Consider the following 27,062-nt stretch of genomic DNA (forward strand, 5'->3'; position numbering starts at 1 on the left):
TACACTAATATGCCCTTGTCCTTTCCCTCCTGCAGGCCTCTGCTCTTACCCTCTCCTCTCCCTCCTCCTCCTTAAATCCCACGACCTACCTCCCTAATCCTCCCCCCACACACCACTCCTCCCGTCTCTCCTATCAAACCTAAACCCTACCAATCCTCCACAAACCCCTTCCACCTGGCATGGGTTCTTCCTCAGAAATACCAGTGTCCTCTACCTTACTAACTACATTTAAAACATTCGGTGGCCCAAATTATTAGCATGTATCTTATTTTCCTGCCCCATGGAATCTTCCGAAAGGTAGAGACAACGTCTACATTTGCTTCTTATTCTCTTTACAGCACTGTAACTTGCATTTGGCATTCAGTCAATAAATACTTCCGGGATAAATGAACAAAAAAAAATTATGTCCCAATTTTATTCATTCTCCAGAGTGTTTATGATTAAGTTATATCACTTAATTTTTGAAACAAGCTAGTAAAGGAGAAATTGGAATTTCACTTTTAGAAATGAAAATAAAAAGCAGAAGCTCAAAAAGGACAGCATGAGTTCTCCTGTGTCACAGAGTCTCCAGGTTCCCTGATTCCCCAGCATGTCCCTCACCTGGACACCCACGGCTTCTCATGGCAGCCAGAAAGGGGGTGCCATCATCTTCCCTTTCCGTGAATCCACTGTTTCTGAGGAATTCGGGCCAAAATGGCCTTAATTTTTCTCTTCTACCAATGACCCATGGCACAGTCATTCATATGACCATAATATTCTCAAGTCAACCTATGAGGCTTGGGAGAAACACGTCTTGTTCTCTTCTTGGTATCTGGCTGCCACCAGAGAGGCTTCTGCTCCTGCTTCACCCCTCCTCAGAGTAGCTCATACTCTGGGCAAGACCCAGACTGTGCTAAACATCAGTTCCTCATTTTCAAAAGGGGAAGAACAATAGTACCACTTCACACTGTAGTTATGAAGACAGAGATAGGGCATAGACATCACAAATACTCGATAAAAAGCGGTTATTAAAATTAATGACAATGAACAAAACCACAGAGAATCAGATGATACCACCAACTCTGAAAGGCTTCCTTTGTATTCCAGAAAAGCGCTGTAATTTGGTCATGAGGAAGCAGAAACGAACCAACGCCAGTTTAAGAGCTTGAATAACCAAGTGGGGGGTGGGAGAGGGGGCTTAGTTTTTTTGGTGTTTAAAATGAGGGTGCTGGTCTTTCCCAGGCTAACATCCTATGTGCTATGAAGCATTCCGTAGCAGGTTTTTCATTTTTCTCCCCCACACAAATATTGGCCCTCTTTGGCAACCAAGCCCAGCGGAGTGCCCAATATGGGGATACTTTTCTCAGTTCATGTAACAGGCTGAAATTATTCAAAGTTTTGCCCAGAAATAATTTTAATTTTGCTTCCATTTAAAGATCCCAGACTAGATCTTTATACTACCTCTGAACTCACTCAAGAGTCAATTACTGTTTTCCCAAAGCCAAACACAGATTATAAAGCCTTCAATGTTTTGAATCTAAAAGTCAAAGGAATTATGGATGATGGCTTACTTTAATACCAAAAAGTTATTTCAACATTTCATGATTCTAATTTTGATTATAATTCCCGGAGGAAGCACTGGATTAAGTTCTAATAGACTTCTTCTAAAGAAGCCAGTTTAAAATAAATTCCCATTTTAGTCTCTCAATTAGTGGAACTTTAAATTACCTTTTCCCTAGAACAAATAAAGAACTTTGAAGGAAATGTAGAGCATTTGTATGAAGCACAGCACAGATATTGTTTTCATGAAATAAAAGGGAGCCTAAGAGGGGTTAAAGACGCCGCTGCAGCCTAAGAAGACCAAAAGAGCTGAAAGGATCTGATGGCAGGATGTGGGTTATAACGCTCCTGAATGAAATCCTTTTGTGCAAGGGTCTTGCAAAGGGCAACCAGGCAGGACTGTGTGTTTGGATTTAAATTAATCAACTGGTCAGTTCCACAATGCTAAGATTCCTTCTGTTTAACTGATTTAGGCAGGTTTACAGGCAGTTCCCAAATGATGTCAATAGCTTCTAAAAGGTCAAATGCAGCCGCACACACCAGATGCCCTAGAATGAAAAGCACCAATAACTTCGATCTCTATAATTTGCTGGGTGTGACTTATTATACTGTGGGCTATCCTTTTTTAATCAACTACCCTGGTTTTCTTTTTCTTTTTTTTTTTTGCCCCTAAAGCTGAAACAGATTTATACATTTTAATGATATACCTATCTATCTACATTATAAGACTGCCTGCCTGATTCTACAGCATTTCTGGCTAAAAACAAACTAAATAGTCCAGCTTCGGCACCACATTTTTGCACAGGGAGTGGTAGGGGATGGGGCAGGAAAAAGGACAGCAGCAGAACTATTCCCGTCTGGTCAGTAGGAGGCAAGGACAACCAAAGCATTAGCGGTGCTATTAACACAAACTCACACACAAAAAACTATAGCTGTAACAATGCCACTGTCAGGTAATAAATGTTTAGAAAATAGCATTTATGAAAAAAGGAAGACCCACATCAGGTGGAAAATTCTATCTACCCACACCAAGTGGAAAATTCAAAACAATCAATGGGAGCCCTTTGGGAGCTTCTTTAAAATCCAGTGTTTCATTGTTTTTCCCAAGCAGGAAGGGGTTGAATGCATTCTTGTGAAATATTAATCATGCATGTCTTGGGCACTGAGTTGAGAAGGAAAAGGGAAGAGGTCAGCCAGGGATACTAGAGTTTAGCGATCAGGACCAGGTCTTGCCTAAAAATGCCATAGGAACAAGGACTGTGACCTAGAGACTTGAAGGACAGTCCAAGAACTCAGGAAAACCCCCTCCCGCCCATTAATGCCCCTGACCTTCAGGGGTGAAAAGGGAGGCATTCATTGTTGGACAGCTTCTTAGAGCACAGCATTTGTCTGAATCCCAGCTCTGTCACTCCCATTCCCTGTGATCTTGGGCAAGCTTTTCACCCTATCCTCCCTGGGCCTCACTTTTGTTATCTACCAATTAAGGAAAGAACATTCCTACCTCTGAAAGTTGCTGAGAGCACTTCCATGAACCAGTCTCAGTTTTAGGTAGTGAGAATACAGTGCTAAACAACGCCTACAAGGCCACTGCTCTCAGGAAGCGTGCATCTGGGTTGGGAGATAAAACAATAAAAAATTATATAAGTAATATAATTTTATACACATGAAAAGGGGCTCTGAAGAAACTTACAGGACGATGAGACAAGAAACTGACCGGATGGGAGGATGACTTAAGGACACATTTCTCAGAGAAACCTCAACCTCCAAAGAAACAATGTTCGAATCAGGAGAAGAAGCAAGATGCATCAAATAAATGGACAGAGGCTTCCAGGCCTCGAGAACAGGAAGAACAAAGGTCCTGAGACAGAAACGAGCTTATAATGTTCGAAGAAGACAAACTAGCCCCAACGTGGCTGGAGGACAGTGAGCAGTGAGCAGTCAGTTTAGATACGTGTCAGACAATTAAGGGAAGGAGCCAAGTAATAAATGAACTCATGAGTGGAGCTTGGGGCAAAGGACAGAGCTGGAAACGTAAATTTGGGACTCACCTACTTAACACAAATGGGAAACACCTACTTAACACCCAGCATGGTGCCTGAACATTAGATTATGGATAACTAATCTCTCTCTTCCCACTTTTTAAGCAACTGAATTGACATTTGCATTAGGGAGACTGTCAGCAAAACAGAAAGAGAGGGGACTGGTAGGATGGGATTAATTTAGGAAGAATGAATATACTTTACATTGACTGCCAGCTTCTACAAAATAGTAGGAGCTTCCTGGCGTTCCGTGTTGAGCAGGCTTCTGAGGCCAAGTATGAGCCTGTACAACAATGTGTTCCAATATATGCAAAATACATAAATGGTAGCATATTTCCAAGGCTCTAAAGAATTGGCAGTTTTTGTTCACTGTAAGTTTTATTTAAATTTTTAAATTTGGGTACTTTTTTCCTATAATGATATAAATTAGACAACATGACTATTTCCATTTTATAGTTAATAAACCTGAGGCTCAGAGAGAATAATTTGTTTGCCCAAAGTGACCAGCCTTCAAAGTCAAAACCGAGAAAATCTGGCCATCTCTAATTCTTGAGACCATGCTCCTACCCACGGTAACATATACATGTAAATTTGCTAAATAAGCTCCTTATTTGTATTCCCCTAACTGCACTTTAAGGGTCTTTCCAGCTGAGCTTAGTACATCTGGCTCCAGGATGGAAAGTCTTGTTCAATCATCTCTGTGGTTCGGGCATGTTCGCTGGTTTCTAAATTCATGTGTCACGTTCTGAAGGAATCATCTAGGCACAATTCTTTTCCACGTCCATGTTCATGGAAAAAATCCTAGTTGTAAAGATACCAAATCCCATTTGATTCAGTTATTAGGTAATTTTATAAGCAAAATGACTTGATTTTAGCACCTGTCAGGATTCCAAGATCTTTTAGGAATCACCTACCTATTCTTCATCACTTACCCTATTCTTCAGGTGATGGCTTCTCATCTGATTACATGTAAAAGCCCCTCCACACACATTATCAAATTAAGTCACTGCTACTGATACTGTCCAAATCCTCACACACAAAAGCAGATCCATGCACTTTGACTGAAGAATAGAAATTTTTAGGAATTTTACTGCTAAGTTATGGGAATTTTAATTTTAAGGATTCTAGGGCACCAGGCAGTAAAAACTCTGATATGGGTTACAGACTAACCACAACATAGGCAGAAAAGTGAAAATAAGTATATTTAACCCTGAATTGCCTTATCTTTTCTCTTCACCACCATGCTTCCCCCCACACACACCTATTTTCTGTGAGAGGGCTTCCTAAGAGGAAAAAAGTATGCTGCATATACCACATTGATTTGATTCCAGCAAACTAACCAGAATTTGAATTTTTATTAGCAAGAGCCACAGGCAAAAGCAATAATGCACTATACCTAACAGAGTGGTTGGTTTTATTCATGATCCCATGCTGGGTTAAGGGGAAAAAAAAAAAAAAAAAAAAAAGGAGAAGAAAAGCCAACTTCAAAGCACTACTGAAAGATGATTAACTCTCTAGCCACAGATGAGAATCACGAGCTACTTTGATGTGTGAGAATTTTTAACGCCTAAATGTAAAGAACCGACATCTACAATACAAGTTTAACCCTTTGGAATAAAAAAATCCAATGATATACTTCTTTTGCATCTTGAAAAACCAGTAATTACCTGAGGGAATAAATAAGATTAGAACTCCGAAATTAAGGTTTAAATGCAAAGCACACAAACAATATTCCTCCCTCAACACACCGTTCAGGGGCAAAATGCCAACCCCAATACGCTCATACAGGAAAGAGAACTCTTTATGTTGTCATTTCCCGAGTCACCACTCCACAAGCTAGTCTGGGCATTAATCAAGCTGCATGCACAACTTCATATAAAAAATTCAACAAAGTTTAAATCAGAGTGTCACTCAACATACAAACTACGTGGCAAATGACTGCAAAGACTATGGTTGTATCAAAACTTGTGCTCCCACTTAAACTGAGACTAACATTGACCATGATCTAAAATTGCTAATCCTAGGGTCCTAAGCAATCTGTATCATTTATATAGCATATGTGGTGGTCTATTTTCACACAAAAATTGAGAATTGTTATTTAATATGTATAATTCTCAAAGGCTGTGTGAAAATAGGCCATGGAATATCCTGCATAAATTTCAAGAGAAAATGTAAATTACTAAAAAAGGGAAGCGAGTGGATTAAAATATGTGATTTTTCTTCACAATGGTTCAAAGATATGGGAAAAGTGGAAGGCCGATACCATGAACTTTAAATGGCTTTTAACACGTAAATATGTTAGTCCTGGTATTATTTATTAAGATACTTCTGTTTACCAATGCGAACAGATGTAAATAATGTTAAACCTAAATGTTGTAACATTACAATTTTCTCCTTCCTATCAAACTGACACATCTCTATCAATAACTACCTGGAAAAATATATATGCAAAATTATCTTAAGAAGAATTCCTGTGCTCATTATGCAAGATGAAAATGCAGACTTTAAAAAATATTCTATCTGACATTCAGTTCTGTATGCTGCTAGAGCAGGTCAAAAGCCATTAGCCACCTGCTGAAAATACATACTAGGAAATAAAATGTCCTTCAAGATTATTTTGCATACAATATTCTCAGTGTAAAATGAGTAAAGTTAGATTCTAAGTGTTCAAAAAATGTGATGCCTCAAAAAGAAATATACTCACCATGCCAGAAGTTAATTTCAAAATAAGATTTAATAAGGGTCATATAATTTAGAATATTCACATTAGGTAATGAAAGCATCATGTCTACTATGAGGGAAATGAGTACATAAATGAAAACATAAAATAACCACCTAGCTCGACACAGTGGCCACTGCTGTCTCCTCTTCCAATAAAAGTGACAGACTCAATACGATGCCTGGGATTCCTAGGACATTATCTCTCGCCATTCGGTAGTCTTCTGGGGACTAACCCAACCATCCGTTTGTATCAAGAAGACATTCTACAAATCTATTGAAATAAAAGAAGCAAAACACCAGCCTCTGTGCCACTGCACATAAAGAATTCACAACCCTGCCTCGTGTAACATTTTGAAACTTGGCAATGAAGTATATGGCTTGCTATCATTAATCTATTCATAGATTCTATCAGTAATTATTAGATGACTGTTTACATGGCACTTTGTACATCCAGGTACGAAGCTAAATGCGTGACACATCTTAATGTACTTAATCCCCACAACAGCTTTATGGATGTAGGTGATATCCTATCAGTATTTCACAAGTAAGGAAATCAAGGCACAAAGAGGTGACGCAATTGGCTCATAGTTATGCAGGCAGCAGATGGCTACATTTCAATGAGGGAAACTGACCCTCATTTTATAAAATGTGAAGTCCTGATGCAATGGGCAAGCACAGGAAAGAAAACGAAGGACGCCCAAGTCAAGGCCAGTCAAAAGAAAGGATGGAATAGAAACAAAGGCGTCTTCTTTTTCTTGATTTTGTTTCTTTCTGTTTGCTATCCTCTCTAGTCTTACTGACTGCGGCGTGCTTAATAAACAATATAAAGAGGCAACAGAATTGTAATCCAGTTTGCAAGGGCAAGATGACTTCTCCTTAAACCCTAGGAAGTCACCTTTTCTCGTCTTGCTTAAAGATGGATTTCTACTGTGTGGGCTGCAAACACCCAAACTCACCGCTCAAGCTCGGAGATGACATCTGATGGGCAAATACACATTTTGGTATCATGTCAGATTCACAAGCTATAGAGGCAGAGATGAGTTTCCAAGAGTCCTATACGTTCACCGATAAACCTGGTGCCGAAGAGGACCAAGGGCAACCTTGGAGGGTCAGTGGGGTCCCCAGGCTGTCAGCTATCGAGATCTCAGCTCCAGTGGTCTTACCCTCATTGACGAGAGCCATGCTAAATTTGTTTGTAAGAAATCTTAAACTGGTTCCCAAATATATATATGCCCAGTGTCCCTTCCAGGGGCCCTAATCCAAAAGCTATCATCAGATCATGAGAGATTTTGTTGGTGCCACTACGTATTTGGATTTTCTTTTATTATTTCATAATAAAAAATAAAAAAAAATTATCCTTCAAACACAACATTGGAGGGCTCTAAATCTTCAAATATAAACAAGATACCTCCTTGTTAGTAAAACATTAACTCAAACAAAAATGCTTCTGTCAAAATGAAGATTCTAAAAATATTTCAGGAAAAAATTCCTTAAACCGTCTGATAATAAGGTCGGAAAAGATTCTGTTTTCCACGCCCAAAACAAAGGAAGCTGACTTCCTGCTTTAACTGGAGACTGTTGCTATTTGGTTTATGGATAAAGGCCAAATTATGCATATTTTTGTGACTTCAGTCAAGAATCAAGGTCAATCACCAGATTTTCCCCCATACCAACAACACAGCAGCAGCGTGAATACAGATGTTCCTTATCCCTGTCACCAGGAGTTTTTAAATTCAGTTTTTCTTTTCTGTTTCTTTTTTTTAATTCAGTTTTTCTTGGCAGAGCAGCTAAGATTTCTTTTTGTCAAAAGGGTAGCCATTAAGAAAATCACTTAGCTAATAAACAAGGAAATTAGCTAGCAAGCCTTGATAAGAAGCAGAGTCGCAGCACTAACAGCAATCTGTACACGCAAATTAAGGCAGTAAAGAGTTGCTCTGATAAGCACTTTTAAACTCTCAGTGGTAGTCAAAAAACTGAGTGTCGCTAGTACTTGGGGGTCAAGCAGCAGTTGGACAATTTTTTTCTTGTCTCACTTGGCTGCCACAACAATTTCAATAGTATTGAAGTATTGAGTTCGATGGAAGGATGTGCAGAGAAAGAGGGCGGTAGACAGAGGAAAGGGAAAACCTATCAGGCGATGTAACTCCTCTTCCTTTCTAACCACTTTTCTATTCTTTTATTTTTCCCTGTTTGAGGAACTGGCTGACGTCTGTTTAATTTTGTGAAGAGCCACAGGACCTACAAGAATTAACACAGTGGAAATGTGAACCTGGGCCTCTCGTGAAAAATGGTGTCAGATTAGGAAGCACATGGTTATTAAGCAAAAACTCAACATCAGTATTTTCATGGTTACACTTTACACGTTCAATTGATATGTATTTTTAAAGCTGATTATCTTTATCTTTAATAATTTATTAATTTATATAATAATTCTTTGGTGAGGAATAACTGGACTAAATAATTGTAAATTTCACTAAATTTCGTGTTTAATCAAAAATGTCTTCAGTTTTCTACAAAAGTCAAATTTTTAGGCCAAGTTTCCATTGGAAGTACTACAAATTAAGAAGAATCTGCTAATGTAATAATACTAATATCTTCTCTCTGACGTTAAGTAGGACAGAAAAATCCCCCTAATCTAATCACTTCTTATAAAATGCTTGTAATGCTTTGCTCAATCCTGGATTTAAGAATTCCTCCGTTTAGTTGGTTGAAAATATATCCAAATCCAAATTAGTTAAGAACCTACCTCTGTCAACTCATTCCAGGAAAATAGTCATTTCCACCTGCCAAATCGCACCTCTGCTTCAGGGGGGGGTCATTCCTGGCCTTTATTAAGGTGAGTATCCTGTCTCCACTCCCATCTTCATGGGATCTGTTGATCATAGGCAGTCCTCATGACCCTCAATATACCAGAAATAGAATATAACCAGTAACAGTAAAACACGTTTAAACGGTCTTTTAAACCAGCCTTATAAAAAAGAAAGTTAAGAGTCTGAAGGACTAACTGGCCAAGGATAAATTAAACCATTTTGAGGATGTTATAAATTCAAAAGTGTTAGATAAGTAATAAATTTTATTTAAAATTCCTCAATAGAGATCAGTGAATGATGATGTTTAATAAATTTTTTAAGAAAGAAATTTGCATTTAATTTGGTAAACTAGGAAGTCTCAGGTAAATACAACGACATATAGTCAATATGTTTCACATACTGCTGAATTTAAGTTTTTAATTCTTTTTTTTAAGTTTTTAATTCTTAATGTAAAAATAATCTACTCTGTGATCAATTTACAAAATTCATGAATTTATTTTGTATATAAGTCTAGGATAAAATTGTTGCTATAATTAACACATTTGATATTTCCAAAATGTTTAAAAATCTTTTATTAGTTCAAATGAGAAAAGATATTACTCTATCACTGAATCTGACCTTTAAAATAAAATCAGTATTTACTATACTTAATCTACTTAAATATATTATATATATATAATATGTTTAAAATACTGCATTGAACCAGCAACAACTGTTTTGAAGATTTTGCAGTAATTTCAAAGTTTTAAAAATTTCCACGTACAAAAAGATTTTGACTTAAATATTAAAAATGAAAAAGTAGGGGCAGTCCCAGTGGCTCAATGGTTTAGCGCCGCCGTCAGCCCAGGGTATGATCCTGGAGACCCGGGATCAAGTTCCGTATCGGGCTCCCTGCATGGAGCCTGCTTCTCCCTCTGCCTGTGCCTCTGCCTCTCTCTCTCTCTCTCTCTCTCCCTCTCTCCCTCTCTCTGAGTCTCTCATGAATAAATAAATAAAATCTTAAAAAAAAATGAAAAAGCCTAGATACTTCAGACATAATTTATACAGATATTCAAATACGTATCTAGGTGTTTCCTCTAAGAATTTTAAAAGCAAAGAATAGGGGTGCCTGGGTGGCTCAGTGGTTGAGCATATGCCTTTGGCTCAGGTCGTGATCCCAGGGTCCTGGGATCAAGTCTTACATCGGGCTCCCCAGAGGGAGGCTGCTTCTCCTCTGCCTGTGTCCCTGCCTCTCTTTCTGCATCTCTCATGAATAAATAAATAAAATCTTAAAAAAATAAAAGAATCAGGTGTTCTACAAAAATCCACAAATTCATAGAAGCTATCTTACATAATCTATAAAGGAAAAAGTCGAATTAAAACATTATTTGAGTGTAGAATGAAAAGAATTGTATTCTGCTCTTATGAGGACCAAGATGACCTAACCAACCATGATGGCAAAGGGCAGATTTTTTAAGAGAAATTAAATTATTTCTGTATTCTTGATTAACATTAAACTCCACTTGGCAGCACTACTAACTTACTTGCTACCTGTGACTTCCATTTTACTTTCTTTCTCTAAGATGGCTATAGAAAATACTTTTTCCTGTTCATGATCAAATTAAGACTACCATAAACCTCATAAACTGTGAAGCTACACTCTGATTCGCAAGAAGGTTAAACCAATGGTAATTAGATATTACAAATTCTTCACTTGACAAAATTATGGTTTGCAGGGCTCCTTTAAATAGAGAGTACCTCTAATGTACTTATATTTTTTTTAGATTTATTTATTAATTTTCAGAGAAAGAGCAAGAATAGGGTGGAGGTGGCAGAAGGAGAGAGAATCTCAAGCAGACTCCTTCCTGAGTGCAGAGCCTGACATGAAGCTCTATTTCATGATCCTGAGATCATGACCTGAGCCAAAATCAAGAGTTGGACACTTAACCAACCAAGCCATGCAGGTGCCCCTACCTCTAATGTATTTAGAAGAGATTTCAGCAAGTTGTATACCTGATAAAGGGTTAGTATCCAAAATCTATAAAGAACTTACCAAACTCAATAGTCAACCCCCCAAAATAATCCAGTTAAGAAATGGGTAGAAGACATGAATAATACACATTTTTCCAAAAATATCCAGATGGCCAAAAGACACATGAAAAGATGCTCAGCATCATTCATCATCAGGGAACCACAAATGAAAACCCTGATGAGGTATCACCTCTCACCTGTCAAATGGCTAAAATTAACAACACAGGAAACAATAGATGTTGGCAAGGATGTGGAGAAAGGGGAACCCCCTTTCACTACTGGTTGGAATGCAAACTGGTGCAACAGTATGGAGGCTTCCCAAAAGTTAAAAATAGAACTATTTTATAATCCATCAATTGCACTACTGGGTATTTACCCAAAGGATACAAAAATACTGATTTGAAGGGGCACATGCACCCTGATGTTTATAAGCAGCTTTATCAGCAATGGTCAAATTATGGAAAGAGCCCAAATGTCCATCAACTGATGAATGAAGAAAGAAGACATGGTGTGTGTGTGTGTGTGTGTGTGTGTGTGTGTGTGTGTATATACACACACACACAACTCAGCCATCAAAAAGAATGAAATCTTGCCATTTGCAACGACATGAATGGAGCTAGAGTGTACTTTGCTAAGCAAAATAAGTCAGAGAAAAACAAATACCATATGATTTCACTCATATGTAGAATTTAAGAAACAAAACAGATGAATATAGAAGGGGAAAAAAAGAGGGAAGTAAACGGACTCTTCACTAACTAAACAAAGCGAGGCTGTTAGAGGGAAGGTGGGTGGGGATGGGCTCAGTGGGTGATGAGTATTAAGGAAGGCACTTGTTATGTTGAGCACTGAGTGATGGATCATGTAATTCTACTTCTAAAATCAGTATTACACTATATGCTCACTAACTAGAATATCTGAGAAATATCTGAGAAAAAATACAATTGATTTCAAATTACAAAAATGTAATTTGCCATCAAAGTAGGTTATTACACTGCCCCTAGTCTAACTCTTCATAATGCCAGTCAGCAGGAAGTAGGTGCTCATGTATCATGTTTTTGAAAGCTTAAGAGCCTGCATATCAAGTGCCCCAGCACAACCAAAGAGACCTTAACGGTCAACTGTTTGATAAACAGATAAAGAAAAAAACTTACGTAATTGCCAAGTGCGTTTTATGCAAACACATTCATTTCCTGAAAACTGGTAAATATTTTTTTCAAAGTGACATTACAGTCTTTTCACGTGCACTTTATCACTACTGGATTGGAGAGCAATTTATGAAAATAAAGATTTGATTTACCTTTCATATTTTTCTCAACATTATGATTTTGGCATTACTTTTGTCACCCTGGATCCTCTCCGACATACACACAAACCCATGTGTGCGTGTGTGCACGTGTGTATACACATACCAATGTTAACTTTCACATATCTGAAATGAATTTCTTAAATTCCATACATATCATGTTTAAATATAAATTATACCCCCCAAATAATAAGTAGCTTTAATCTCCTTCATGGAAAAAAGAGTCAGAGCATTGTTTAAACATTCTGTTGGAAGAAACATGATTCTGTGCAAGTCAAATTCTCTTTCTTATTAGCATGACTACACCTTCCCTCAATGTTTGCATATTACCCAGCAAAAATGTCAACTGCTGTTGTGTTTCAGCAATACTTGGTGTAATGGAGCATACCCAAATGGAAATTCATTGTAGCTGCACTTTCCTTCAAGAAATTCCTAGCACCTAGATAAAAACCCTTTCCCAGAGACGAAGCCCTTCAGAGACAAACTATCTGAAGCTATCTGGTTATTTTAAGACTGAAGGCTTTACAACTAATTGACAGGGGAAGTTTTTCTCATCTGGGGTTGAAGGAAAGGAATTCACTTCTATCTTGCATCCAGAAACAAAACTCAAAGTTAAGTAATCTATCTAAAGGGATTTTTTTTAATTTATTTTTTTCCTTGTTAACACTTGGCAAAGTGTTGAAAACAGAAAAATCCACTAGAGAAAAATTGGGTTAATGTCTTATATACATAAATAAGTCTTATTAATAGAAAAGAGGAACACATAGGATTAACCACAACATGGAGAAAAATATACGCTCAAATCAGATAAAAAATGCTCAAGTCACCAATGAAAATCAAAATAAATGATTATGATTCTTTACTTCTCTAATTGGCAGTTAAAAACAAAACAAAACAAAACACAAAACCAATTCCAGGATGGGCAATGGCTGTTCTCATATAGAGTGTTAGGGAAGTATAAACCAGTAATCTTTCTGAAGGACGATTTGGCGTATCAGATCAAATGCCTTTTAAAATGTTCATACGTCTTTACTTAATTTACTTCTAGGAATTTATTTAAAAAAAAATAGAAGTAGGCAAAAGATTAATCCAAGTATTTCCATCATAGCGCCATTTATAATAACATCAACAAAAAAAAAGTAATATTCTAAAAGCCCAGTAACAGAGAATTGGTATAAGTATAATATAAAAGGCAATGTGGTTACTTGGAAAGAAGCTGTACAAGAAAAGTCAGTGACATGAGAAAGTGCTCACTATCCAATGCTCAATGGAAAAAAAATTGCAGGTTACATAAAACAGAGTGATCATTACAATCCTAATTTTATGTCTCCCAGTGTTGAATCTCTGTTCATGCGTGCGCATATGCGCAGTACAGAATTGTTGACATGTAAACAAACAGCATCCCTGTTTATCTTTGAATGGTAAAATATGGGTAATTTAAAAAATATTGTCACCTTTGTGTTTTTTTCTTTCTTTTTTTTTTTTTTGGATTTGCCAATGCTCCCTAATGAATTAATGTAATTCAAGAAACAATGGAGGGGGGAACATTATTACTCAGAAAAATAAAACTCTAAGTTCCTATGTATGTGATAGTTTCTGTTAACTAGAATAATACTGTTCAGAATGATGAAAAAAATGTTCCTGTAAAAGACTAAAATCGACTCTTTGCCCACAGAAATGAAAAGGGTGGTATAACTCTCTACCTGGCAAAAACAGCCATATGCAGTGTCCTATAACCCAATACCGCACTATTTAGACAGGTTTCCTGTACTACCACTTAGCTTCCTTCCCAGGAAAATAATCAAGTCACCCTCATAAGAACCACAGGCTTAAATGAAGCTATTGTCTTAGTAAAAGAAGCACCAAAATGGCTTCAGGACCCACAGTGATTTTTGCACATCTATAAAATGAAGATAATAGCACTATCGATCCTAGAGGCAGTCTTTCAGGCAGAGAACTCTCCATTCTGCAAGATAATAATACTAAAACTGTTTTTAATATCAACAAAAATTCATGGCATATTTTATAATAACTAACATACATTAGTCCCCAGAACCTAGTATTTTGTACACTCCATTTTTTATTGTCTAGATTTTAAAGGCTATATTTTCTATCTGTTCACTGAGCTTATAAGTAGGCTTTACAAGTAACAGTTATGCTGATTATTTTGCACATGAAGATACGACTATAATTTCCTGAATAAACAAATATCCATCAACAAATATTTACTGAGCATCTTCCATGTTCCATGAATCTTGCCAAGTACTGAAAGAAAATATTTTTAGGTATGAGCAAATCATTCCCTAGATCATATAAAAGACAAAGAGTTTACTTCCCCAAATTCAGTCTAATAATGACTACTGAATATTTATGAATATGAATAATTAGCTAACCCTTATACATTTATTGTTAGTTTATTCTCTAACTGGAACTGTGTTATTACTTTATGATAACCATTTTAGTAAGTTTTGCTTTTGTTATTACAGTAAAATATGCATAACAAAATTTACCTTTTTGCCAATTTCAGATGTACGGTTCAGTCGCACTGAATACATTCACATTATTGTGCAACCATCACCACTATCCATCTCCAGAACTTTTTCTTCTTCCCAAACCAAAATTCTGTATCATTAAACAATTATTCTCCATTCTCTGCCCCCATTCCACCCAGCCCTTGGCAACTACTATTCTATTTTCTGTTTCTATGAATTTGACTACCTAAGTACCTCATCTAAGTGAAATCATACAGTATTTGTCCTTTTATGTCTGGCTTCTTTCGGTTAGCATCATGTCTTCAATGTTAATCCATGTTAGCATGTCTCAGAATTTCATTTCTTTCTTAACACTGAGTAATATGCATTGCATATCTCACTTTATCCATTCATCCATCAATGGATATTCAGTTTACTTCCACCTTTTGGCTATTGTGAATAATGCTGCTAAGCACACCAATGTACAAATATGTATTCAAGTCCCTGATTTCTAATCTTTTGAGAATATACATAGAAGTGGAATTGCTAGACAAGTTTTGCTTTCAGAAATTCCAACTTGCAATAAACATATCTTTTGATTTTTTTAAAAAGATTTTTATTTGAGAGAGAGAGAGAACATGCAGGGGGAGGAGCAAAAGGGGAAGGAGAGGCAGGGGAAAGAATTTCAAACAGACTCCACCCTGAGGAGGGAGCGGTAGGAAGGGCTGCAAGATCCTGAGATCATGACCTGAGCCGAAACAAGGGTCAGAGGCTTAACCAACTGAGCCACCCAAATGTCCCTATTTCTCAATTAAAAAAAAAAAAAAAAATCAGTATCATCAAATTTGGTACCTAGACAGAATTTTTTTTTTTTTTTTTAAGTAGGCTCCACACTGGGCCTGATCTCCCTGAGATTGTGAGATCAAGACCTGAGCTGAGATGAAGTCAGACACTTAGCGAACTGAGCCACCCAAGCACCCCTCTATACTGAATTTTTAACCGCAAAATAGCTATTTTGTTGTCTTACATTGTATACTTTAAAAACACAAACTAAAAATAAAAGTGCTTTTCACACTTAGGACTTAAAGGTAAATCTCCTGGTAATACCAGTGTTAGCCAACTTTTCTGTAGCAAAATGCATCACTTTGGTGATGTCGCCTATAAATACCCTTATTTCCCCACACCTTGGATCCTCTGCCTTTCAGGGTCAACTATCAGCACACTTAGCCACCAAGCCCTTCTGTTCTTGTAGCTGACACGTTCCCCTTCAACTATTAACACAGTCTCATCTCCCACTTCCAAATAACACATACATATTTTAATAATACCACCACAATGCTCACAATTTTAAGCTAATAGTTAATTAACAGGAAGAATTCCAGTATCCAAATGGAGCAAGAACAAAGTAGTATGTTTCAGATCAAACTGTGACTCTCCCTCAACACAATATTTCATTTCATACCACCAAAAAAAACCAGATGTAACACAGCTGGCCCATAATACAAATATTACTATCCAGTCTTCAGTGGTGTTACAAAAGGATTCCGCTATATATAAAAAAAAATTAATATGCAAGAATTCTACTCACATTAGTATGTGAGTGGTTTTTAGATTTATGAAAATATAAGTAAAGCACTTCATCACTATTGTGAATGGAAATATAATCTAGAGATACAAAGCCATTTTTGAATTCCTGTGAATTACTGACCACTTGAGAAGAGAAATGTAGTTTCTATCAAAAAGAAAGAGAGTTATTATGCCTTGCATACAATCCATAATTTTAAGACACCAGTGGCATGATGAAGTTATTAAAGTCCTTCTGACAAGGTAAAGACCATCATAACTCACTGCCACCTTCATCAAAGCTGGTGAATTATGGAGTATATGAAGGGTAATTACCCTTCAAGTAAAGTATGTGGGCAGTTCCTTATTATAAATTTTTATCTTTAATACATAAATTGTCACACTTTGTTAACAAACAATATGAAGCAAGCTGAATTATGTGATTAAGTTATAAAAGAAAATTATTTCATATCTGTTCATTTCTCATTCAAGACATTAAATATATGATTTTTGTTACTAGGGTCCAGTGATTGGCACTAAAGTCAGTCAGAGCTGTGGAAATACAAAGTAACTGAAATAGGATAAGACTTTCCTCAAATATTTTTACAGCAAGGAAGGACAAAAAATTTTCAAAGATGTGATACAATTTTAGTTCTTAAATCAACAAAGAACCCATTTTGCCAAACTGGTCATCAATGATAGTAATAACCTTGAAATATCTGTAACACATCCATCATTTAATAAATCCCAACTATGCACTCACTATCTGCGCCAAATCAGGACTTAAGAGAACTCCAATTCCTTAGATGGGAGGCTATAAATAAATATTGGAAATAACCAATATTTCCTGAGAATATCCAACATTAGTTTTAATTGCAAAGCTCTATATGTTTCCATTTATTCACCAAAGAAGCCATACTCTACTGGCCCCCCAAGAGCACCAGGAGTTTGGATTTCCTTGATTAGAGTTGCACAATAGTTCTCTTCTAGAAGTAAAGGTGAGTGGGATCTGGTCCAGTCTGACTTTAGGCGCTTAGACCATAATGTGGCATTTCTCCCGTAGTTTTTACTGAGCCTAGGAAGTCTGTCCAACCATGGGCAATTCCAAAAGCACAAGAACTCCAAGTATCACAGGTTAGTGAGAGCTATATTTAGGATCTACTTGGGCATATGGCCAAGTCACAAGAGCTCTGTGGGTCTGGTAGGGCCTGGACAAACAAATACCCAGCACTATATCTATTCTTCTCCTGCCAGCTCCCTACCTCAAATGGATTGAAAAATGTAAATCATAAAACTATTTTTGAGAAGGATAAGTAAAACGTTGAAGATGAAGCATTTCTCTCTGGCCTTCCCATCAGCAGAATGATTTCAAAACTAAGGGCAGATTTTAAGGGAAATTCAGATTATAATTCAAGAGTGGTGATGAGCAGCCTTAATTTACAAATCTCAGATGTAAGAGTAAGATGATTTTCTGTTTCCAGAGGTGCTGCCTTCTTCTCACTGTGCTGTAAGGGTCAAATGTTGCAGCAGGGAATTATCATTATTATGCCTAATTATAATCACACTCTGCTTGGTAGCTTTCTCTCACATAACTTTCGATGTAGAAATTATTACAATATATTCTTGACCTTTATACCATGCACTGAAAGACTAGTAATTTACTTATTCCTGTTCAGAGTGAATTATTGATTTGCTACTGACTACTCAGAATGAAGATTAATGAAATACATTTAAAATTGTAAAGAATGTGGAGCCTAGGTCCTCCTGACCCTCAACTTGTAGGTAACAAACTTAAATGTGTCTAACCTGAAACGCAAGTTCTAGTGTCCATATATATAGAAATTACACTACGTTATCGGGATACTTCTACATTGTCCCCATGAATGATTCAGAATTTAATTGCTAGCAATTTGCTCATTTGTAACCATTTCCTTCAATGTTCCGAAGTTCATAAAATTGACAGAAATAAGACTCAGAAACTGTCCATAGCAACAATCTAGAAAGTACAAAGTAAGACTAAATAGAGAGTGAGGAAATTCGTTTTCAAGATTAGTAAGAGCTTACATTTGATGATTGCTAGCTAAATGCTTGCCACTTTCCAAAATATTTTTACAAGTATGAATTCATTAAATGCTTATTACAAAAACCCTACAAAAAGGGTACTATCAGGGATCCCTGGGTGGCGCAGCGGTTTAGCGCCTGCCTTTGGCCCAGGGTGCGATCCTGGAGACCCGGGATTGAATCCCACATCGGGCTCCCGGTGCATGGAGCCTGCTTCTCCCTCTGCCTGTGTCTCTGCCTCTCTCTCTCTCTCTCTCTCTCCCTCTCTCTCTCTCTGTGACTATCATAAATAAAAATTAAAAAAAAAAAAGGGGGTACTATCAACCAGCTAAGCCATTCTGCAGATGAGGAAACTGAAGCTCAGGGAGTTTAAGTATCCAAGGTCATACCTCCTGTCAGTGGGTGGAACACAGTCTGGCTCCAGAACCTCTGGGCTTCCTCATGACACCAACCACCTCCTTGCATTAAGAGCTGCAAAAAGAATTCTGTTTTTCCTATCTTAGTTCTTTCTCTGAAAATGAACGTTTCATGTATGCCTGACCCATCAATTTGGAATAATGTAAACTTATAAAAAGTAACTTTTGCTTTATTATAATTTTGCTAATATAGTCTACAGATTCCATTTTTTAAGATGAATTATTTATTTATAGAAAAGTGTGTATGAGCAGGGCAAGGCCAGAGGGAGAGAGAGAGAATCTTAAGCAGACACCCCCCTGAAAGTGGAGCCCAACACAGGACTGGATCCCACCATCCTGAGATCATAACCTGAGCAGAAATCAAGAGCCAGACTCAACTCACTGAGCCATCCAGGTGCCCTGTAATGTATTAATGATTAAAAATAACTTCATGTAAATAATCCAAATATAAGAGTTTATAGATGTGTTTAAAATTCATCATCTTTGGTTCAATCTGAAATGAAATGGACATGTTTAAAAATAATTTAGTACATATGTAACTTTCTAAATGAATGAGTTTAAAAATGTAACTACCATGGTAAAAACTCCCAACATCACCCTAATTTCCATTGGTGTTCAAAGTTCTGGAGCCAAATTTTCGACTAGGTAAGACATCTCTTGAATGGTTAAGGTTGCCTCATATTCAATAATTTTATCTTTTCCCTCAAGCTTATACTTTCTAAACACATTTCTATTTGCCTCATATTCAATAGTTTTATCTTTTCTCTCAAGCTTACGCTTTCTAAACACATTTCTACCTTACTTAATTACATACCATCTCATCAACTCAAAAAGAAACTTTATATTTTTTCACTCCACTCTTCCCTTCAATCACCTCAGTACAATAATTCATCACAAAATTCCACTAATTCTGCCTCTGACATGTGTCCTGCATCTGTCACCTGCCTTCATCCCTATATTCATTGCTCCAGTTCTTAGTCCCATTTTCTTACCCCCTGAACCTGTACCTCAGAGGCTAAAGGACCCATCCCCCTTTCCGATTCAACAGGACTCAAAAAGCATCCAAGAATCTGCATTTCCTACAAGTTCCCAGGTGGTGCTAATGCTGCGGGGCCAGAGACCACATTTTAGTGTTTCAACCTTACTGTGCAAAACCACATGGGGAGGTTTTATAAAACGCCCTGCCACACCCTAAACCAAATAAATGCAGGGCTTGATTGCTTTGTTTTTTTTTTTTTGTTTTTTTTTGTTTTTTTTTTTTTTCAGTTCTGTAGGTGATTCCTGATTTGCAAAGTACTGTGACTGGTATTCTTGAAATTTGCTTATAGGATAGATATTAAGTGTTCTTACCACGAGCGCGTGCACACACACACACACAAAGTATATGGCCTGATGGAAACTTTAGTTGGCTTGACTGTGTGATCATTTCTCAATGTACCCATAGAGTAAAACTTCAGGTTGTACATTTTAAACATACACAGTTTTCATTTGTCAATTATACCTCATAACACTGGAAAAAGAAAAATGTAGCCAAATGTCCTCTATTTTTATTTGCTAAATCTGGCAACCCAACCCATATTCTCATCTCAAACTGGGCTCTGCATATTGTGGGACCCCTCTTGATCATGACAACAAATTTAAACATTAACTTCATAAGGCAAATGAAGAAGCTGAGTAATATACACCACCAGCTGAGACCTTACTGAATGAAAATCTTTCTTATTTTTTATTTGAGCATCTTCCTTTCCTGCCCTCGAATCCCCCAAAGAAACAAACTCTGATGTGCAACTTTCCTGCCACGTTTTTATCTGCACGAAGGTATAAAAGGGCTGCTGCCAACTAGGAAATAAAAACCTGGAAATGAAAGCCCTTTGGGGATTTAGACACACCGACAATATGAAGAGTGTAACAAAGAATGAAAATTTTGGAAATATTTTTCACAAATTTCTTAAAGAAAAAAAAAGGTAAGTGGAAAAAAAGGAGCCAATGTGTTGTCCATACCAGTATTACCACTAATAAATAAAATCGAGGAGAAAGAGAGAGAGCATTGGGAATATAAGACTTAATTGATTGTGCCTTTTTCCTACCTGGCACTTACAAACCTAATATTGACTTTGGAAATAGTTCTAAACCCTGTGATGCTATTTTGATTTTTAAATATTATGTTTGAAAGGTTTGCATTCACTTCTCAATAAACATAGATGTTTTTCCTTCAGGTGTCTTACCGAAGTGAAGGGCAGATTTTTCTTTTTTTTTTTTTTTTTATAGCTGTCAATCACATATATTATTTGCGTCTACTTCAAACTCATTTTGCAATAAAGGTTTTCAAAATCCTCTCTCCTTCCTCTGGGGGAATAACAAGGGGCGAAACCAACAAGGAAGATGACTTTATATAATCCTTTCATTTCAGATCCTCATTCCTTCCTGCTCTGAACTTCAGGCCAGAGTTCTGCTTTACTGTGCTCCAGATATGGACACGATGAAAGAAGCCCTTAGAGTCTATAAGGAGGAAGTTCACCTTTGGTGTACATGTTGGAGAAGCATGAAGAATGATTTAATCTTGGAAGAAAACATAATGTGTCCTGAACGTGCTCAGGTTTGAAATTCTCCAAACGTTTAGCTCCTAAGAATATCGATTTCACAAGCCGGATGGGACACTTCTCTCTACTTCCTTGGGTCAGGGCTTAAGGCTTGAAGCCAGTGGTAGCTGGAGAGGGGAGCAGACAAGAGCATGGTCGTGGGGGCAGCAGGTGCCTGGCTTCAGATCCCCACATGGCCACTTACGAACCCTAAGACCCTGCACAGGTTTCTTGGGCTCTTGGCACCTCACCTACACCAGGGGGATGCTACTGGCAGTGTCTAGTTCATAGGGCTGCTGTAAGCATCAAAAGGTACAGTTCTTGGAAGAAGGCCTTGTCCAAAAACAAAAAAACAAAAAAACAAAACATGGAAGTGTTGTTATTAACATTGATATTAAAAATACTGATGGTTATGGGGATCCCTGGGTGGCTCAGCAGTTTAGCACCTGCCTTTGGCCCAGGGCGCGATCCTGGAGTCCCGGGATCGAGTCCCACATCGGGCTCCCTGCATGGAGCCTGCTTCTCCCTCCTCCTGTGTCTCTGCCTCTCTCTCTCTCTATGTCTATCATGAATAAATAAATAAATAAATATTTTAATAAAATAAAATAATAAAATAAAATAAAATAAAATAAAACAAAACAAAACAAAACAAAACAAAATAAAATAAAATAAAATAAAATAAAATAAAAATACTGATGGTTAATCTAGGAAAACCAGCCCCTGTATGCCCTGTATGTAACAGCTAACCTTCTCACTTATTTTTCCTGGCATTCATGATGGATATCGAGGCTGTAAAGAAAAGTATTATTTTTGTCTTTTTTTCCCCATCAAGAGACAGACCTTGCAAAAAAGCCAGAACTATTTTACAAACAGAGCCTGGTTGAGAGACATGGCAATGTACAAAGAACGGCGGGGAGACACCCAAGAGATTTATTAAAGTCCTGGTTCAACCTCAACTGTAACTGCACTTTAGCTTTTAGTCCTTTTTTCATGTGCAAGATGAGTAGGTACCCAGAGAATATCTAATATTTCTTGCAGAACGAAAATTCTAGTTTTGTAACCTTTCACATCAATGTCAAACTTGTCAGAAAGGAATTCTACGAACTTCTACTTATCAAAGGGCTTTCTTAAGGTAGTTTTTCTTGAAATTCTCCTTCTCTCATACTATGAAATCTATCATCCTCTACTGTACATACTTCCCACCCCTCTAAAGACAGGCAATAAAATCATCCCTCTGTTAAGTGACCAGAAAAATAAGAATGAGAAATTGGCAAAAGCCTCCATTTCTATCTGAGTCTGACAGAAAAACTAATGATACCTTTTAGTGTGGTATGCAATGTTTTTTATCCACAGTAACGAATATTGTATTAATAGATTTTTTTTAAAGATTTTATTGATTTATTCACGAGAGACACACAGGGAGAGGCAGAAACACAGGCAGAGGAAAAAGCAGGCTCCCTACAGGGATGTGGGACTTGATATGGGACTAGATCCCAGGACCCCGGGGTCATGACCTGAGCTGAAGGCAGACACTCAACCACTGAGCCACCCAGACATACCAATATATTATTTTAATGACAGATATTTGGAACAGGTAAAAACCTCAGGGTAGGGCTTCACAACCTGGGGTAATCTTACCCCCCAACAGATACTGGTAATGTCAGAAGTCATTTTTGGTGATCACAACTAGGGGAAGGCACTGGTGTCAAGTAGGTAGGAGCCAGGGATGCTGCTAAATATCCTCCAATACAGCCCCACACAACAAGGAATTACCTGACCCAAAATGTTAAAAGTACAGAGGTTAAGAATCCCTGTCCTTGAGCATGGGGACAATACAGTCCCCTAGAGGGCAATGCAGATATCTGGTCATCAGGGCTGGGGTGAGAAGTGGGCTACCAGCATTACTAGCAGGCCAGGTCCAGAAATACATCATGCAATGCAATGCATAAGACATTACCTCTTAATGAAGGACTGCACCATATCCTACTCAACCTTCAAATGTCCCATGAACCACAATGGTGACAAACTTGTTTATGATTGTCTAAGCCTAGAACCTCATTCCGGTTTCTATACAGACACACAACATTTTTTGTATGGGTTAAAAACTTCTGTGTTTAGAACTGAAACTACATAAATCAAGAGAAGACATTATTTTGTTTGATCTGGAACTCTGCCAAGAGTTGCTCATCATTCCGGAAAAATAACATCACCAACGATGCCATTCATAGTATCTGAGTGCCCAAGACAACAAAAACATCAATCTTTGTGTACAGCCACCACATACCCTGTTATTTTACAGACAGGCACAGGCTTCTGGATACTTCCTATGTCTTCCTGCACAACTGAAACTAAACATTTACATATTAAAATGTATAGTATTTCAATACAAATTATTTAATTCGCATTGTTTTTTTATAGGACAGGGATTTTATCTATATATTTTTTAATTACACATGCAGGCAGGTTATGATATATATGAATTTCATTTCATGGTACTAAAGAGGGTACTACAAAATGTTATTTAAAAAAAAAAAGAGGCCCTGGGTATTATAGGGTTGAGCATCTTGGCTTTACAGATTACCTCATTTGACTCCTTCATTTTATGGAAGTCAAGCTGGAGGCCCAGAAAGGAGCAAGGTTCTTCTCGTGACAAGTCCACAACACATAAATCTGATCTTGGATCCATGCTATCAAAAGATCTCTGGGTAGAAGGGACTGCCTGATTCAAATTCCCACAAACGATTCCCTCCACGCATACACTATAAACCTGCCCTGTACCGCATCCACTCACAAAATATTACTACGGGAACCAGGACAAGGACAAACTATGAAAACTGTCAGTGCCAACCCATCAGAAAGCAAAGCTTCATTCATTCGGGTCAGTTGCCTGTGTGATCTTTCATATGAAAACAAAGTGGATGAAAATGAGAATGACTCATTTCAGAGGTTTCTCATTTGGCAAGATTAAATCACCACAGGACTAGAATTTCCTCTGGAACAAAAATGCCACAGACCAGGCTTTGGAAGGAAACGATCACAGTAATCTACTTGAGCAGTCCCCAAACTCATTTTACCCATTCATATGGAGCCCGGTTTTCATCTCCCTCTAAATGCCAGAGAGACCAAATGCCTGTTTTGATTATTGTAACTCCTTAATATAATTTTTGGTCATACTACAATCTCCTTCCTGAAACCTTAATTTTCCCTCTTTTTTACTTGTGAGGCAAACATTAATTGAGTGCTTCTTGTTTAAAACACTGCACAGAATGCTCTGGGGCATTATGAAGTAGAAGACAAGCTGTGTGCCACAGAAAACATTATCATCTAACATAAACATGAACACAAGTATAGGGCAAAATCAAGGAGCCTGCTGAGGAGTGATAGGCAAGAATTAAAGGGGAAGACAAATCAAATCTTTTTTTTTTTTTTTAAGATTTTATTTATTTATTCATGAGAGAGAAAGAGAGAGAGAGGGAGAAGCAGGCTCCATGCAGGGAGCCTGATGGGGGACTCTATCCCAGGACTCCAGGATCATGCCCTGGGCTGAAGGCAGGGGCTAAACCGCTGAGCCACCCAGGAATCCCCAACAAATCAAATCTTAAAAAACAAACAAACCAAAAAAACCTGTGGCAGCTGAGAAGCTAAAAGGCAATCCTCTTAAGTCTCCTTTTTAATTTTCTGTGATGTGGGCTTTCTTCCTTGAACTTTTCCCATCTGGTGGTGGTGGTGGGGGGTGTCCAAGAGGTGCTTCCGAACACTTCATTCCATCTTCTCCTTAAGTGTAACTAAGCTTTTACGTACTGAAATGTTATTTTTTATTATAAGCTGCTTGATTTGTATTGCTGTTTTATATTTACTACCAGGAGAGAAACGGTAATACACACATATACACGTATATAAAGCAGATATCCAGTCTGCTCATCCCAAGATGGCACGATGCCCTTCAAGTGGCTGAGTCACAATTAACACAGTTCCTCCTGCAGACGAGAGGACTGCAGGTCTCCCAAGGGCAGACAGAAATGTGGCAGATGACCTTTCACTGATAGGCCCACAGAAGAAATAAACAGAACTGTTCCACATTCATCTCTAATCTGGCAAAACAACTTTTCTCACCCACTTATTTTCATCTTTAAAAATGGAGAAAGATAACTTCAATGACCTCTCTCTTGTAGGGGAAATGAAAGAGGAGCTAAGCTTCTTGGCCATTTCTGAAAGAAAACAGAAGGCCTCTACATGCTAAACAGGGCCTGGGCATGAAAAACAGCATCCCCAGTTCCTCACATATTCAAATATAAATCACTGACCTCTCAGCTGAAGGGCTGCTTTCTTACTGCACATTATACCTACAGAATCCTCTGCAAAGAAAAAGCCTCATTTGGCTAAGTTTTAAACTCTCCAGCAGAACAGATTTCTCACCGTTACTCAGACAACTAGGTCACTATTTTCAGAAACCCTCACTTAAATACTTGACTTTACTCCAACTAAAGTTTTATCCATTCAACGAAAATTTATAGAACACTTGCCACGTTCCAGGCACTGTTCTAAAAATCCCAGCCCAGTGAAGCTTCAATTCTGGTGGGCTCAGACAATGAGGGGGAACTATTTAAGTAAGATATTTGATATGTGAGACAATAAGAAGTTCTATGGGGAAAAAAAAAAAAAAAGGAGCAGGGCAAAGGATCAGGAATTATAGGGAAAGGTCTGCAAATTTAGATCACATAGTTAAGGTAGGTTTCAATGAGAAAGTAAATTGAACAGTCTTCAATTCACAGAAAATCCCCTGTCTCTCTAGATCTTAAGTCAATTCATGTGTTGCCTCACTTTTTCCATTTTTTGTATTACTATTTTTATTACTACAAGGTGATTTTGAAAAAGGCCCATTTCAACTAAGATAAAGTTCCAGAAACTTTGTCAAGAACGCTGCCCTACAATTAAAACATTCCTTCCCTCTCTCCCACAAAAACTTTTCTGCACACCCACAAAAACAAAAAAATATGAGGAAGCAAACAGGAAGCCATGCCCATTCACAAAGCAAAAGAAAACAAACCTAAATATGTAGGAATAACTCTAATAAAAAATGTGTGGGAGGGGTGGTTGGGTGGCTCAGTTGGATAAGCATCTGCCTCGGCCTCAGGTCATGATCCCAGACTCTTGGGATGGAGCCCCGGGTGGGGCTCCTTGCTCAGTGGGAAGCCTGCTTCTCCCTTGGCCTGCCTCTACCCCTGCTTGTGCTCTCTCTCTGTCAAATAAATAAATAAGATATTTTTTAAATGTATGGGATAGACAAAGAAAAACAACAAAAGTTTTCCGAGAGCAGTAAGTACAATTATGCAACAATGGGAAATAAATGTTGTTACCCAGTATGACAAGACTAAATACCATAAAAATGTTTTCTTCTAAAATTAATTGGTGGACTTAATGCAATTCTACTAAAAATTTCAAGGTAGAGCAGAATTGAGTGGAACAATGCTAATGCCACTGAACAGTGGTTCTTAAACGTGGACATATATCAGAATCCATCAGAGTTTTCTCAGGGCACATGCGTGCATC

The 27,062-nt window shown here is 37.6% G+C and overlaps 1 protein-coding gene across 5 annotated transcripts in view; it reads right to left on the bottom strand.

The window, feature by feature from the left end:
• LOC119871051 (collagen alpha-2(IV) chain-like) overlaps positions 1-27,062 on the bottom strand; it is a 125,817-nt gene that overhangs the window by 75,687 nt on the left and 23,068 nt on the right. For 4 of the 5 annotated variants that reach the window (XR_005356598.1, XR_005356600.1, XR_005356601.1 and 1 more), the window contains one exon: positions 3,041-3,147. The exons of the other annotated variant lie outside the window; for it this stretch is intronic. The gene's annotated coding sequence lies outside the window, so the exon portion shown is untranslated. The remainder of the gene's footprint in view (positions 1-3,040; positions 3,148-27,062) is intronic. 5 annotated transcript variants of the gene reach the window in all.

This window comes from Canis lupus, chromosome 3 (assembly GCF_011100685.1).
Source record: "Canis lupus familiaris isolate Mischka breed German Shepherd chromosome 3, alternate assembly UU_Cfam_GSD_1.0, whole genome shotgun sequence".
NCBI lineage: Eukaryota > Metazoa > Chordata > Mammalia > Carnivora > Canidae > Canis > Canis lupus.